This window comes from Anomalospiza imberbis, chromosome 4 (genome assembly GCF_031753505.1).
Source record: "Anomalospiza imberbis isolate Cuckoo-Finch-1a 21T00152 chromosome 4, ASM3175350v1, whole genome shotgun sequence".
Classification (NCBI taxonomy): Eukaryota; Metazoa; Chordata; class Aves; order Passeriformes; family Viduidae; genus Anomalospiza; species Anomalospiza imberbis.
The window spans coordinates 45,411,820-45,427,712 of NC_089684.1; the positions used below are offsets into that span (position 1 = coordinate 45,411,820).

General features: G+C 41.5%; 1 protein-coding gene across 25 annotated transcripts in view; it reads left to right on the plus strand.

Moving 5' to 3' along the window:
* ANK2 (ankyrin 2) overlaps positions 1-15,893 on the plus strand; it is a 279,443-nt gene that overhangs the window by 92,607 nt on the left and 170,943 nt on the right. The gene's annotated exons all lie outside the window — the stretch shown is intronic.

Consider the following 15,893-nt stretch of genomic DNA (forward strand, 5'->3'; position numbering starts at 1 on the left):
AATTTGGTGATGCTAGTGACAGATACCTGGGTAAAAATGTGAATTCGTCCAGCCACACCCAGTTCTCAGGGTACTTTCTCTGTGTGTCCAGTGTCTCTGTCACAAACGTTTGATTTTTAAGGTATAGCCTGCCATGCCCGCTGCTTCAACCACACGCTTGAGGTAATCTCATTTTAATGGCTTTATGTCTTTAATTGCAGGCAGCTATTTATTTCTGTTTGGGCTTTCTCTCCCCTTTAGGAGGAGAGATGTCTGTGGTGCTGCATAATTATGACATAAATGGGTTTGCCCTTATTCTCCCCTCCCCTTCTTTTATGTCAATTGCTATAACATGAGTTACCACACTAAAATGTGGGGGACTGCTTACAGGATGAAGAATTATTATTTAATCCATACACAGCATACACTGATGAATTCTTCAGTCCCTCATTTTGCATAGAATTTGCATTTTAACCAACGCTGTACATGAGCAAGACAAATTGTTACAGATTGTAGTAACACACAGACATGTGTTCAGGGACTTCTGCATGGGGTTGGACCTGGTGAGGAAAAGCTCTTTTGCAATAGGTGACACTGTTAGGCCCCTTTTTATTACAGAGGGAAGATTCTGTACCTGTTACCATAAGGGAATCCAGTCTAAGCAAGAATTTGAACAAAAGCACCCTCACCCCACCCCACTGTGTTTGGAATATTGCCTGGATCACCACACAGTGGGAGATTTTATATAGCATCTTGGCCTTATATTTAAGCAGAATCTAGAAGGAAAGAGGATAACTACTTCGACTCACCTCTGAAATTGAAAGGTGTATTTGTGGAGGTATGGAAATCCATACAAGGAAGCAAGAATCAAAAGATGAAGTGCATAGCCAATGTTTCAATTGAACTGTTGGGTTATCTGGAAACAATATCATATCAGGAGAGAGGTTTTGAAGGTCTAAGGAGTCAAAGTGGGTGCTTGGATTGCTTGTTTTTTAATATCTGTGTTTGTGCTTTCTTTTTTCCCCATTGTTTTCCAAGTAAAGTAGCCCACAGCCTTTCAAGGTTCCAACAACTGCCAAATGAATGCTTGGAAAGCATCTCTTACATTGAGTTTCCATATTCAGAGTCTACCAACAGCAGATTCATCTCCATTTTTCAAAAGCATAGTAAATGCTTGGGTATCTTCTTTTACAACTATCAGTCTTTTACAACTAGAAAATATTAATGGGGCATTTTCAGTTGACAAATATTAAGTAAAAATATTGTTAATCCCTGAGTTTGGATGCACTAGGTGTTGGTGGCTCAGGTCTGGTTTTAGATGAGCTCTCACCAATCTTCACCCTTAGTGATTTCATGAGGAAGTACAGCTGCCTTTTGTAGAATTTCAAAAGAAATACCAATTATTTTCTGAAAACCTCAAAATTGGTAACTTTCTTGATGAGGGAGATAGACCCTGGAATAGCCAAGAGTACAAGAATTCCAGGTTTAATTCCTCTGTGTTTTGATGGGGTAGGCACAATTTATTTGGGGAAGAGAGGCAAAAGTTCCATGTGCAAGAGCTCCAAAATCCCAAGTAATGTAGCCTGTTTTCAGGTCCTGAACTACTTTTGCTGAACAAAGCTGCAATGCACCAGCCAATATGCCCTCTATCTGTTCTGCAGCAGCTGATCCCTTTTGTGTGGATAATTAAATATTAATTGAGCTAGATGAGTTTGATCTATGTATTGGGAGAGACAGAGAGTGTGTCTTCTTGGATACAGCTTTGGCTGGATCTTCTGTATTCCAGGAGGGTGTCCTAGTCAGGAAGCCAAGTATGACTTTCTCTAATTTTCAGCTGTGTCCCCTTGTTTTTAATGTGTGCACGCTTTAAAATAAGAAGGCTTCAGTTTTGTCCTCATACAGGATGGGGAAAATTGCTACCTGTGCAGAGCCAAATTTAATCCTCATAGTGATGATTGTGGCTTTGTGTGTTCTTGTGAGTAAGTGGACTGCCTTAAAAGGTTGGTTAATCCAATGGTAGGGTTGTGTCCAGTTTTCCTGTGGTATTTTGCCCCCGTGATAACTGGGATATGATCTCATTTGTGTTCCTGGACAAAAAGTCCGTGTTCACTCAGTTCTAGTATCGGAGAGCAGAGGACGCAGTTGTGGACAGAACTCGTTCTGTGGTTGATGTAAATTACTTGGGTAATTTTGTACTTGATTTTTTTTTCATTCTAGAGTGTTTCAGATGAAAACCAACTGCTGTTGGTCATCATGTGAAAAAGGAATCATGTTCCTGTATCTAGTACTGAAAGCACTGATGGCAAAGGGGCCTCTAGGAGCCAGAAGTTCTTCCTAAACTTACAGGTTCTTCATAAACCACACTGTTGATGGATCAATGTAGAAATAATCCATTTTGGCTTGTTGCAGAGTTCCAGTCTTGTTACTTGTATTGCTCATTCTTTAAGAAGAATTAAAATCTTGGAATTAGACCCATAGTTGAAAAGACTTGGAGGAAGTTGTAATGTTGATTTAAAGGAACAAAAATGAAACTTTCTTTTCTAACTTAAGCATGATGTCCTATTTTAAATAGAATTGGTTGCATTATGTGGAGTACTTCCAGTGGAAGCTGTATGCTTGCCAATGGAGTCGTTACAGTGTACAAGCTAATCCTTTTAATTAATTTCAGTTACTTAAGACTTTTTATTCCATGCATAAGGTAATTGAGACTCATTTTGGCATATGAGTGTCATGTTGGTCACTTAGGTTCAAGAACAAGAATCCCAATGTAACAAAACATGCAGAGAGGGATTGCCAGAAGAGTGAGCCAGTCCTACGAAGAATCCAGTGGAGCTTGGCTTTAGTGTGCTCAAGCAAAGGCAACCTGAGGGGAAAAGGAAATGAGGCTCCTCTGCAGCCTTCTAATAGATTTAATCAGATAAAAAGCCAAGAGAAACTTAATTATGTATGAGAAATGATTTCTCTAACGTATCACTGGACTGGATTCAACTCCTTCGAGGAGGTCCCTCTTGCTCCCATATTTCTGTGCTTTCCTCTGTGTCATTTACAGTGTCATAATAATATTACACAACACTTTAATTGGTGGTAAATGTGGCTACTTATGTATTTAAAAATGCTTGTTTACCTAATTATTTCACTCTTGCAACTACCAAATTTAGTGGACAATTGAAAGCCATCAAAAGAAGGGTTTGAACCAGTGACCATCTCTCCTGAAATTGGTGTGGGGACTGGTAGGAGAGCAGTTCCAGTCCTCTGGGTGGTGTTTGCCTGAATTGCCCTCACTCCATGCTTGCCAGGTCCCACCATGCCTTCTCTAGTTATTGTTCTTTGCCCCACTCTGCTGTGATTACTGGTGACAGAAAAATAGCTGTGGCAGCTTCTCTTGGCTGTACTGTTTGGTGATCCAACCAGAATGAAACCAGAGTGTGCCACCTGAGAGAGGTCACATCCTCTAGCTTTAGAAGAAAGAAGATTTTCCTGCAGTCAATAAGCAGTAAATGGAACAGGCAGAAAAGAGCTAATGAGAAAAACCACAGGCTTTTCTTTCTTTCAGCAGTAAATATCTAAAAGATTTTATCACAAAGGAAACGCGGTAGTTTCAAGTTAACCCAACTCACTGGTGTTCAATATTGCTAATTTTACTGGTAACACAGCTGCTGTAAGGCTGGAAGGTCTTAATTCTTCTTTCAGCTGGGGGACAGAACTGGAACTGCTTTGCTTTCAAAAGAGCTATAATCCAATTTACATTAAAGTAAACAGGCATATGATGTTAGAATTTGCTCTGTAAAGAAGAGAATACATAGAGAAAAAGATAAACTTGTTTTTAAGTCATGGACAGGTTTGTTAAGAGTGTTAAGGGTCAAACCATTTGTATTCCTAAATGGCTGCCCTGTGCTTTAACATGGTTTGCACTATCGTGAATCTGATGCAACTCCACTGCTATTCTTGCATTATTGAAATCAAGATTTGCTTGTTCCTTTTGCCTTTTATTCCTATCACGAGTCTTCCAGCACATTTTGTGCCAGGTGTAAAACTAACATTGTAGCTGCAAATGCTTTGCTGTATTTAGCTCTAGTTGCTATGTGTGATGGTAACAACCCAAAAATGATGTGTATTTCTCCCACTATGGGATAGAATGTCCCACCTCTGTGTCCTCGGTTGCATCAGCAGACACTCTGTGCTCCCATCTCAACAGCTCCATGGTGAGTGACACTCTGGATAAATAATTTCCATTTACTTAGAGCAACAAGGCAGGGAAAATAATGATGTGTACTGCATCTGAACTAGAGAACAATTTATCATTTTGTGGTTTTGTGGTTGTTTTTTTAACATCATTAAGTGTGTAAGACAGAGAGTGCACATGGTCTGGGACAGAGAGTGCACATGGTCTGGGCCCCATGGCTGAGCCTGGCTTTTCTAGGTCTCTGTGTTCCAGTGCAACAGGGTCACTTCAGCCATTACTGTGCTCTACAGTATCGATGCAATGAGCAATGAACAAGTCTTAGGTCTAACACAACTACTTGGAAGGTAAAATTTAATTGCGGCCTTTAAAGGTAATATATATATATTGTTTTTAAAATGTTCTTGTTTTTATAACAGAGTAATGGGAATCTGCAAAGGGATGGAGTTGTTGTAGTGTATTAGCAGATTTGTGCCAGTGCTGCGTTTCACAGATTAAATCTGTGAGGATAACAAGGAGGAAATGATCTGGATCTGTGGTGACTGTTACAGGGAACGGTGTGGCTGGTTGAGCCTGCATCCGCCTGCTGCACATTCTGGGCTCCCAATTTATCATTCTCAGTTCTCGCTCATTTTCACCAATGTTGGGCAAACATCAAATGAGTCAGAGAAGCCAAGTCCCTTCTTCCCCAGCCAGCTTCCCTTTCTCCCTGCGGGGTGCCTGGGGCCGTCAAGTATTGCACATATTGTATCGCACTCGCGCATCTCGAAGCCTTGTAACGCGTTCCTGCAGTGACAGGGGCTGAGCTGGGCTTGAAGCCACCTGCTCTGCCTCTCTAGGGACATTGGGGCTGTGCTGGAGACAGCCATGGGCACCCTCTGCCTCCCTGCCCTCACGGCATCCACTTCTGTTACCTGCCTCTCCCTGTCAGAGCTGCCGTGTTGTTATGGTGCTGTGTCCCTGCCTGCACTGGCCATGCTGTGTTGATGCTTTGGATGACATCTCTGGCTAGGGACATTTTTTCACTCTACAAATTGAGACTGACATATGCAGCACGTAGATATTTAGGTTAGACACTGGGAGCCCTGGAGCTCTGAAATGCAAGGAACAGAGGGAGGCCAAAAAATACTAAGATGGCCAGAGGCTTTTCCATTCTCATTTATTTTCAGGAATTAATTATTTCAGAATATTTCCTAGCTGATTAAGTAGGCTTCTTTTGTCTTGGTGACAGAAATTGCTGAGCTGAAAATTTGAACTTCCTGTCATTATGCCTCCACTGTGTAGGAATAATCCAGTATTTCTGTTTTCAGTAGAAATTTGCAGTACGGTTATTCATTCAGTGGGATCCTAGCAGCTTTTCATTTCCTCATTTATTTCCACTTCATTTCATTGTTCTCTGGCACCAAATATAGGAGGGGAAAAATATTTAATAAGTAGATGGAGATGGACAAACATTTAAGGCTCCCTCAGAGCAGTTGCTAAAATTGCATGAGAGAGACAGTGAATTACTTCAGGTCAGTTTTGATTAAAAAAATCATAGTTGAAAGGACATGTAACTGATTGTCAAATTCATCTTTCTCTATTTTAAATAGGAAATTGGATGGAAAATGTAGTATTACATCTCTACCTTTTACACAAAAAAGGCAGTGTATCCTTTTGGGCATTGCAAGTCACTTTGGGAATTGGTTTGTCTTCTTCAAGCCTTCTTGAAATAAAAATGTTTCTTAGGCATGCAGCAGTTTAGGGAGAGAAAAGGTAGATACCAACCCATGTTATCTCACCTCTTCTGCGCTCCTTCCAGCTGGCTGCACTTGGGTTATAAGCAGGTACACAATTTGTAACCTACTTGTGTTTTCTCTGGGTTTAGCTCACACACACACCCCCACACCCACCAATTTAGCCCATGAATGAAGTGCTCTCTGGGGAGTAGGATCAGCTCTGAAGGAAAGGATAGATTAAATGGCAGTAATTGCAGTTGGAAATGATTTTCCAGGTTAAACAGTGTATAGGTTTCTGCCACAAGCTGAGTGGTTCAGAAGGGGTTGGTTGCTTTTATTTGTTTCATTCAGGCTTGGCTGCCATGCATTTATATTACACTGTAGTACTGGGTCTCAGCAAGCAGAGCGTATGGATTTCAATTGGCGCCAGGCATGCACAGATTCCTGAGGCAGTACAGCTTCCTAAGCAATGAAATCTGCTGGTTGCTCCACTCCCAGGGTTCCTTGATAAGTCAGGGTTTGAAGTGTGTGTCAGCCTAGAGGAGGCAGCAAAGAACATTGGTGATAGTTTTGCAGTATGCAGATGGAAGTGGGAGCTGGTGATTATAAACAATTTACACCCTTCCATAGGATAACAATTCTAAACCTTGTCTGTCTCTTCCCGTATTAAAAATTGTGCTGCTTTCCTGTGATCAGAAGACTCTTCTAGTCCTTCTTTTTAAAACATTTTAGACGTCTAATCCATCTGGCAGCTTTCAGTATTGGAGAGCAGATGTCAATGTACAAATGTCAAGAAACAGTGGCACTTATTCATGCCCCGAGCCATTAGAAACCTCGTCTGCCTGTGCTGGTGGGGATATGGGTATGATCTAATCAGAAAATGAATGAATGGGCATAAACACCAGGAGAAGGAGGCCCTGGGATGTGTGTGTGCATGCTTGGGGGTGTGGTGTGGTGCTGTGTCCCAGCCTGTTTGTGTTTTTTTTTCCAGAGCATGGCAACGGAGCACAGTGGGCTCCAGTCTGTGCTGGATGTCAGCGTGGGTTTGGTACGGCCAGTGGGGCCCTGCCAACTGCCTCAGCCGGGGAGCTGAGCTCTTGACAGAGCAGAGAGGGGTGAAGATCAGAAACAGAAGCTCTGGAATGGGCACAGATTTTCCAATCAATCTGTGATTCATGCTCATTAGCTTTGAAACACTGAAGAAAGGCGCTTTATGAGCTGGCATTTCCATTTGTGCTTTAACTGCTTTGCCCAGGCTGAAGGCAGAATGATGACTGCAGCACTCATGAAAACAAGGGGAAGAGAAAGATGGAAATGTGTTCTGTGCCTTGTCTTAAGGTCACTGCCCTGGTTAGAGATCACAGCCTCCCACTCAGCCCTTGAATCTGGTGTTAGCCTCTTATTTGGTGTGAAATACAAGTTAAACGGGTCAAGTGTAGGGTAATTTTCTTTGGTAACTGTAGGTACACAGTCTGTGGTAACTGGGAGTGGGGCTGGAGCCTCATCCCCAATGGGCTACAGCTGTGACAAGCAGGTGAGCAGCACTGAAGGTAAGGAGCCAGGGAGTGCCCAGGTGTGCACTGACCAATCACCCAAGGGAGCAGAGGGCACACAGGTGCAGTGCATGAACAGGAGGCTATGAAAGGTTGGGCTGAGGAACAGGGGGAGCAGATGCTTGCAGCCTGCTGAGGTGGCCTGATGTTGCTCTGTATGGGCAGGTGCCTGAAGCCATTTGAAATTGTCTGGTGATATTCTGCGTATTGTGGCCGTCCCAGCTGTGACTTGTACTGTGACAGGTAACGATTGCCTTCAGAGTTGAGGGGGAAAGGTGTGAATATTCCTTCCTGTACTTTGTGTACCTCACCTGAAAGACAAGCCAGGCTTTTGTTGTTGCATTCATTTCTAATAATCTCTTGTAATAGTGCAGGAGGTGTTTCCCAAGGAAACCATGGCGCTTGCAGCCACTGCAGTTGTGTTTGGAGGTGTAAGTGTGCACGGGCTTGTGGTTAATTATATGTGATGCTGTGTGTTCACAAATGCCTCTCTCCCCCCTGCTTGTCAGCAGAACTGCTTTTTTCACAGCCACGTCCCCAACAGAAGCAGCAGGCAATGGCTTTCAGTTGGAAAACAGCTGCCAGGAACTCATTATGCACTAATGTACACTTTAAGATTCAAGATTGCTCCTTTGCAGAAGGAGCTTATGAGCGTGGCCCATTCCAAATGTGGCTGACAGAAATTAGGATAGTGATGTACAGCATGCCTTTCCTAGAAATCAGTGTAAAGACCAGTTAATACCTCTGAACAGAAATAATATGGTCTGGATTGCACTTAGATGGTACTTCTGCATGTGGTATTCCAATTTCTTTCAGTCATTGATGAAAAAAGTCCAGCTGGAAATCTCTTTTGCACATTGTAGTTTCAGCTAAATGGAAACCAGATGCATTAAAAAAACTCAAACCAAACAATTACTGAATGAAAATGGTAAATGCAGTTAAAGAAATTCACCTTTTTGATGTAATTAAAGTGATGAAGATAGGGCTACAAACTGGTTTAATATGAGTTGGAGTAGGGGAAGCTTCATGTATTGGATGTTGATGCTGGAGCCCATAGTTAAAGGATGATTCACATGGGAAACCACATTTGAACTGGGGCCTTCTTTTCTTTTGTCTTGTCCTATCTGTCCTCTTGGGAAGATTAATGTGATGACGAATTTTTTTGTTTGTTTGTTTTTCTCAAAGGAGGGAACAAACAGTTAAGGTTTTACTGAAACTTTCTGAGAAAATGGATGTTGCTGATGTCCCCAAAAGAAATGCTCTAGCTAATACAAAGGAGACTGAATACCTCAGATTCCATTCTTAAAAGCCTCCAAAGTCTTACAGTCTCCAAAGGCCGTAATGCAGCTGTGGCATTTGTAATTGTGTTTAGAAGTAATTTCTAAAGGTGATCCGGTTATGGGTTTGGGTCTCAGTGCTCCAAGCCTGAGGCCACTGTTAGACAAATGGTGTGAGGTGATGCTGCCACCAGGTGAATGCTCTTCCTGGGAAACAGAGTAAGAAATTGATCTGGGCTTGAGCTCCCCTCTTCTGCCCTGTACAGGACACAGGTTGGGAAGGGATGGAAATGAGCAGCTGGGAGCATAGAGGTGAGGCTGATTTTTTGGTGAGGGTTTCAGTGCTTGACTAGGTCATCCGGGAGATGGTTTTTCCCTATTATGTACTTATAAAACTCCTTTGTTGGTACAGCTTGAAAAGCAGGTAATTATTTAGTACTTTTTTTTTTTCTGAAAATGTCTAAAATGTAATTTGCAGGAACATGAAATGAGAGTGTGATTGACGTTGCTGTAGTGCTTGGTTTGACCAAGTGAGATGGGGCTGCCATTCTGATGGTGGGGATATTAATATGAACTCATTTTCTCAAACAGCATTTTACATTATTGCAGCTGATGTGCTTTACGGGAGAAAATTGGTATCACTGCAGGCAGTTACTTTGCAGTGGTTTGCCTGGGGCAGCCTCTGGTGCAGGTGCCAAAACAAGGCTGAGGATCCAGCGATCCTCAGCTCTTCTTCATCTCTCCTACTCTTGGGGACCATCTCCAGGTACCTTTATTCCTCAGATCCCTTTTTTTTTAAACCCTGACTCTTCTCTGTGCTCTTCCTGCCCTTTACTATTCACCCAAAGACCTCCTGAGCCCAGAGTCTTTTCTCAGGGATTACTCCAAATATTCAGGAGGTCATTCAGGTTGGGTGTGCCATGGAAAGTGGACCCTTACCTTAGCTGTGTTCAAATGAAACCCACAGCTCATTTTTAGAGCCTAAGTCAAAGCTTGCTGAACTTTATGGAAGGATCCTATTAACTTCAGTAATTTTGACTGCTTTTTAATGGCTTTGAAAGTCATACCATCAGGAACAAGTTGAACATTTTCTTGTTTACTTTGACATTTATGGCTACATGAATAGCTGAATTAGGACTGGTTTTCAATATACTTAGAGCTTAGACTGGTAAATTCTGTGTCCAGGTGTTTAATCCTACTCTGGAAAATTTATCCTCATTACCTAATAAAATTAGTGGCTGGTTTTATTGTTGTAGTAATGACAGCCATTAGTCTATATTGGTGTTTGTGGAAAACATGTTATGCTATCAGTCTGTGTCCAAGAGGGTGCCATAAAATCCAGCAGATACCTGTGGAAACATGCAGCTTCTTCTCTTCCTGAAACATTTGAATTCACCTTTAAATTCTAAAGGCAGTTCTCAGATCTGACCTAGTATATCTCAGCACTAAGGATTGGGCAAGTCTATCACATACTGCCTTGAGGTGGTGAAATGTATAGGTGGATTATTCCAGGTGGCATTACAAGAGTTTTTTCTGGAGAGTTATTTTCACTGATTTTTTTTAAAATTATTTTTTCTAACCTTCAGAGTTCTGTTTCTCTGGTTTCCTACAAGTCTCCCAGTACTGTTGGAAATCAGGATGAGTTTTTGGCAAATCAGTTTGCATCGTTGTTTGCAAAATACAAAGTGAAGTTCCTCTTTATTGTGCTTGAATCTGAACACTCTGGCAGTGCCCTGTTAGATCAGACAAAGCCCCCAGGCTGTGGCAGGTTTGGTGTGGCTGGTTGGAGGGCTCCTGTAACTCAGTTGGAAGGTGGCTTCACCCAGGCTGTTGCACTGTTCTGCATTGCTGGGAGCCTTCCTCAGAGTTTTGCTGTGCAGGCAGTGCAGCCTTGAGGGTGATCTCAGATGTGGCACATCCAGTACTCCAAGGACAGCAGGGAGGGTAGATTAAATGTGAGATTGTTGGGAACAGTGGCGCTTGTGACAGATCTCTCGCAGTGCAGGAGTCATGTCGAGGGGTAAGGATGATGTCATTAGATGCATGTGCTGACAGAGAATATAGTTAAGATTTACTTTCTGTCACATGTTTTTCGTGTCCAGAATTTCAGTCTCATTTTGGTTGTGGTTGACACCAGTAGGGAGGGCAATGCAGGAGGCGGTTGTTAGCGTGAAATGAGTGTGGAGAGGATGAACTCCAGAGCTGCACACTGACCTGCTGATACAGGAGAACTACAAACAAAATTCCAGGTGCAGAAAACCCTTAGGAATAACAGCGGGGTTTATCAGGGGTTTATTCTGTTGTAATTATTTTTTGTATTGCAAAATATTTCTGGAGAGAGGTGAAAGAAACATACTTTCTTTACACTGATCTCATTCAACCTCTATTAAAGTTGATCTGAATCTTTAGGTTTGGCCTTAAAGGTCCAAATGTTTGCTGAAGCCCTTTGTCCACTCCAGCCACTGTCACCTCATGCAGTGCACAGTGGATTTTTTTCTTAGGTCATTAAATGCCTTCCATGTATCTGTCTGCTCAAATAAAGAACTATTTCTTCAGCTGTTCCAAATCAAGGAATGTTTCCATAGCCTTTGGGAACTTATTAACTGCAGGGGTTTCACAACTGGATTGCTGGCACATAATATAGTTGCGGTGAAATAAAATGGAGACTCAGAAAATTATGGAAAGGCTTTAGGGAAAGTAATTGGAAAGCCAAAAAGGAATAACTTTTGAAAAAAAGAATTGTGCTTTGATTCTAAAAAATACAGGGGTTTTATCAGCATCTCTCTATTGTATAATAGAGATATAGATATAATTTTGAAAATGTTGCTTATCATCCCTTTCCTTCATTTCTTCTTTTGATATTTTTACAGAATAACCTCTGTCTCACTGGCCTGGGCTGCCAGCCAAGCATTTTGTTTGGAGTTTATTTAAGCTCCTGTCCTTATGCCACTGACTTTGTCACCCCTGTGCAGGTGCTGGGCTCCCTGAGAGGGGGTGTGACAGCAGGCTGTGGCAGTCTGGGCACAGCCAAGATTAATGAGAGCGGCTTCCCTGCCACCTTCCCAGTCTTTAGCAGGAGGGCTGCATTCCCAGTCTTCTTGAAAAAGGATCTCATTTTGGTTTAGAATATAAAGACATGAACCCTCAATAGTTTGTGTAGTGCATTTTCAGAAAACTTTTCAGTCTAGGAGCTCCAGACTCTTGTGTCCTCCTGGCACTGGTGACAGGAGTTTCAGCTCCTCCACAATAAGCGATATGTGTTCAATCGTGCTTAATTAAGTCAGGTGTTGTTTTATTTGAGGGTATGCCAAAGAGGGCAAATAGCATTGGAATTAATTTAGACTGCTGCTTTAAAAAAAGTGGAAGGCTATAAAGCAGCACAATGTTTTAGTTCATTTGGTGTTTAATGAGTAGATGCTTTGAAATATATCTAATTCTCTCTCAGGTTCACTAGTTTTTTGTATTTCTGTGTTGGAGCTCTCAAGGTGTTACTGTTCAGTGTAACTTGGCATAACACTTCAGCTTCATGTCATCTACTCTGTATTTGCATTTGTGTATTAATTTTAAACCCTATACATATTTATTTCTTGTAGTTTACATTTTTAAAAAGTAATTAATATTTAAAAGCCTGCAAAAGTGTTTTCAAAAGGGTTTGTATTAGTTGGGCTGCATTTATTAAAACATTCCTAGGTCAGTATGAGCTTGTGTGTGTCACCTCAGAAATGTTTAGTTGCAGGTATTGAGAATGTTCAGGGTAACCTGCTAATCATAGCTAGTTTGAAAGGATATTATGTCACTGAGACTTTCTTAAATCCCAGGCTGCAATCTAATTCCTTTTGGTAAAAGACATTTCAGTGCTTTTACTGTGCCATTTTAGCATGAGTAGTGCTGCTTTTAAAGTGAATCTTGGAGATAAACTCTGTTCTTTGTTTATGACTTTCAGAGTGAAGGAGGAACCATTTTGGTGGTTATTTGCAGACAAGAAGTGGAGAGTTGATTTTAGATAGCTGTAATGGAAGCTACAAATGAGGAGGGCTGAGAAATGTTGAGACATAATCAACAGCTTTTCTATAAAAGGTGTTTAGTGTGGGGATGGGGTGTGTCTGCTTTTATCCTGTAGGTGCACGTGTGCATCTCACACTGGGTCATTTCAGCTTTAAATAAGCATTTCTCTCTGTGTAGTTCTTTAATGAACATTAAGACTATGAGCTCTGTGGTTTACTGAGATGAATTTTAGTAATTTTAATAACATGCACAGAATTAGCAGGAAATAATTTCTTATAATTTGATCCAAGCATTATTTTACCCTCATGTTTCAGACTAGGAAGGCCTAGTTTCTCACTAGGCTTTTAAAAGCATAACTAGTTACAAATTAATGAACCTCTGCTGCTGACTTTGATCTTTAAGGTCCCTTCCAACCCAAACCATTCTATAATCCTGTGACTTTTTTATACCCTCTGTGTGTCAACAAAGGAGTTGGGAGTATGTTAACAAAGGGAAGGTCGATTTCTATGCTGGATGACCAAGACCACTTCAGATGGTATCAAAATTCACCTGACAAATCCATAGATGTTGTATGAAAGGCACCAGTCCCCATTTTTACTGAAATAAAGTAGGAAAAAAAAGACAGAAATTTAAAAATTAATTTCATCCATTATCTTATCTATGACAATTTCTAGTTTGTATGTTAATTTTCTTGAAACAAATGTCCAAATTAAAGGCGAATCTTCATGACTAAGATGTACGTTGGAATTAGCGTTATCTGCAGCAGACTTGGAATTTTTTTCTCTGATTATTTTCCTCTGAAGGTGTTTTTTTTTTTTTGCACAACCAGGCAATGCTTTTGAAGAGACAAATGGAGTAAGGAGATATCTCTGTTGTGTATTTGTGTTGGAAATTACAAGTAATGCAGTTAGTAGATGACTGTGTGAACACTAGCAATTAGAGCTGAAGAACATATGAAATGTGTGAGTGCAGAGCTGTATTTCTTTGTCATCTGCACTGGCAGAAAACCAGAAAAACTTCACTCAGATGGGTAGAATTGTTGACTGATATGTTTTAAACATTTTTGTCTAATTTTGCCCAGCTCTGATTTTTGAAGTTTAAACCAGGTTTTGGGCAGTGTGATGAGTAGGGAAACTCAGAGTCCATCTCCTCCTCTTCTCATTGAGGGTGCTTCCCACGTGTGTTTTACCTCCCAATCTGCTGAAATTTCTACAAATCCAGTATCTCATCTCCAGCACTCACAGTTCAGAGATGCATAGCAAAGAATAGGAAATAGCCTTATTTTTGTAATTTCATCTCCATCGAGTCCATACCAGTTTGCTTATGCAGGTCCATTTGAAAGACCTTATTGAATAAAACCACCTTGGAAATTGTAATCTATTTGACATGATTAGGTTCTTAACAAATTGTCTTTGGCTGCTCCTTGTGATCATTATTCCCTTTATGTCAGGGCTGCTTCATTGTTCTGGAAGTCCTCGGTGCAGTTTTGTGAAGGTTATCCAATTTTCCCTGCGATCCAGTCAGCAGGAGCCGCTTGCAGTCCCCATTCCCCTGAGCCATGCAGGTGTCACCGGGGCAGCTCTGCAGCTGCCTGGGGGGCCCTGTGGCCATGCAGCCAGAGCAGGGCCTGCGGGAGCGTGACAGTCACTGTGTACTTGGGATCTCAAAGGGCAGAAATAGTCCTGGCTAGGGCAGCAGGGCCTTGCTCAAAATCCTTATCGTTTCACTGGTTTAATAGATTTTTTTTAAGGTCTTCTTCTGGGTATCAAAATTTTGGTGGATCAGCCAGGAGCTCTTATTTCTCTGCTGTCTTCTGCATAGAATCATGGAATCATTTAGGGTGAAAAACCCCTCTAATATCGTTGAGTCCTTCTGTTCCTCCAGCACTGTCAAACTCACCACTAAACCATGTCCCCAAGTGCCACGTCTGTATGTCTTTTAAATCTCTCCAAGAACTCTCCACCACTGCTCTGGGCAGCCTGTTCCAGAGCTTAACTTTTCCTTTTTTTTCCCCTCTCCTTTTCCTTTGTTCCAGAACTTTGATAGAAATCACCAAATGAAACTGTTGCTGCATTTTTGTTGCTTTTGAATTGGAACTGTTTTCCACAGCTTGGTTAGCAACCTATTTGACTGCTACAGTTACTCATACCTTCTGAATACAAGAAAAACAAAGGAAAACAAAGGCAATCAATATTGTTTACAGCTGCTGGTACTGAGCACAGCCAGTTTTTTCAATATAGAAACTTTGTCCCTAAGCCTATTGTCACTCCATCATCACCAGTTCCAGGCTCTTGAGATTTTGCCACCTCAGTAACACTGCAGGGGATTATAGTAATTAGCCCAGTCTTTCAGAGAAAGCTATTGAGCCTCCTGGAACAGCGTGGCCAGCTTTTCGATCAGTGATGTTACCACTCTGGGGTGGAAGAAAATTAATGAGGGACTGTTTTGTAAGTGATCAAATGGGTCTGACAGAAGATGGAAATGATATGCAAAGAAACTGTCCTAATTACCACATTCCTTCTTCTGTAGGACCATTTCCAAGGACAGGTCCTCACCAAGCTCTAATCAGCATGATTCCTTTAGCTTGTCCACCAGAAACACATCAGGTGATAACAGAAGGCTGACCTTTGGTGCAGTGTGATTTTGAAATAAAGCAAAAATACGTCACATCAGTGGCAGCTGCTCAGGCTGTAATATTTACAAATAAGTTCCTGCTCTGTAGGTACCTAGAGATGTATCTTCACCTTGGAATTTAATTTGGAATGTCATGTATATGTATGTAAATCATATATATGTATTTGTATATATGTTATTTTTGTGATAAATACAAAAAATAGCTGGATTTTGCACCTTACACCTCATGATGTCTCAACATGTTTACTGGAGCCAGAGGCATCATCGTCCATGTTGTGAGTTTCTGGCATGGTAGTTCAGTGGAAAAGTGTGGGAACAGTTGTAAGACTCATTTATAGCGCTGTCCTGAGGCAAATCAAGGTAAAACATCAAAACAGGTAATCTAGAGCAGGTTAATCAGCCTGCAGGTAAACTGGCTCCCAGGTTGCATGGCTGTTTACACCCCAGTGCAGACTGCTCTCCTGAGTGCTGCGTGGTGTTTAGCATTCAAAAATAGTTTTAGCTTGGGGACTTTTTTTCCCCATCCCCAGGTTCCTCATTAATTTTG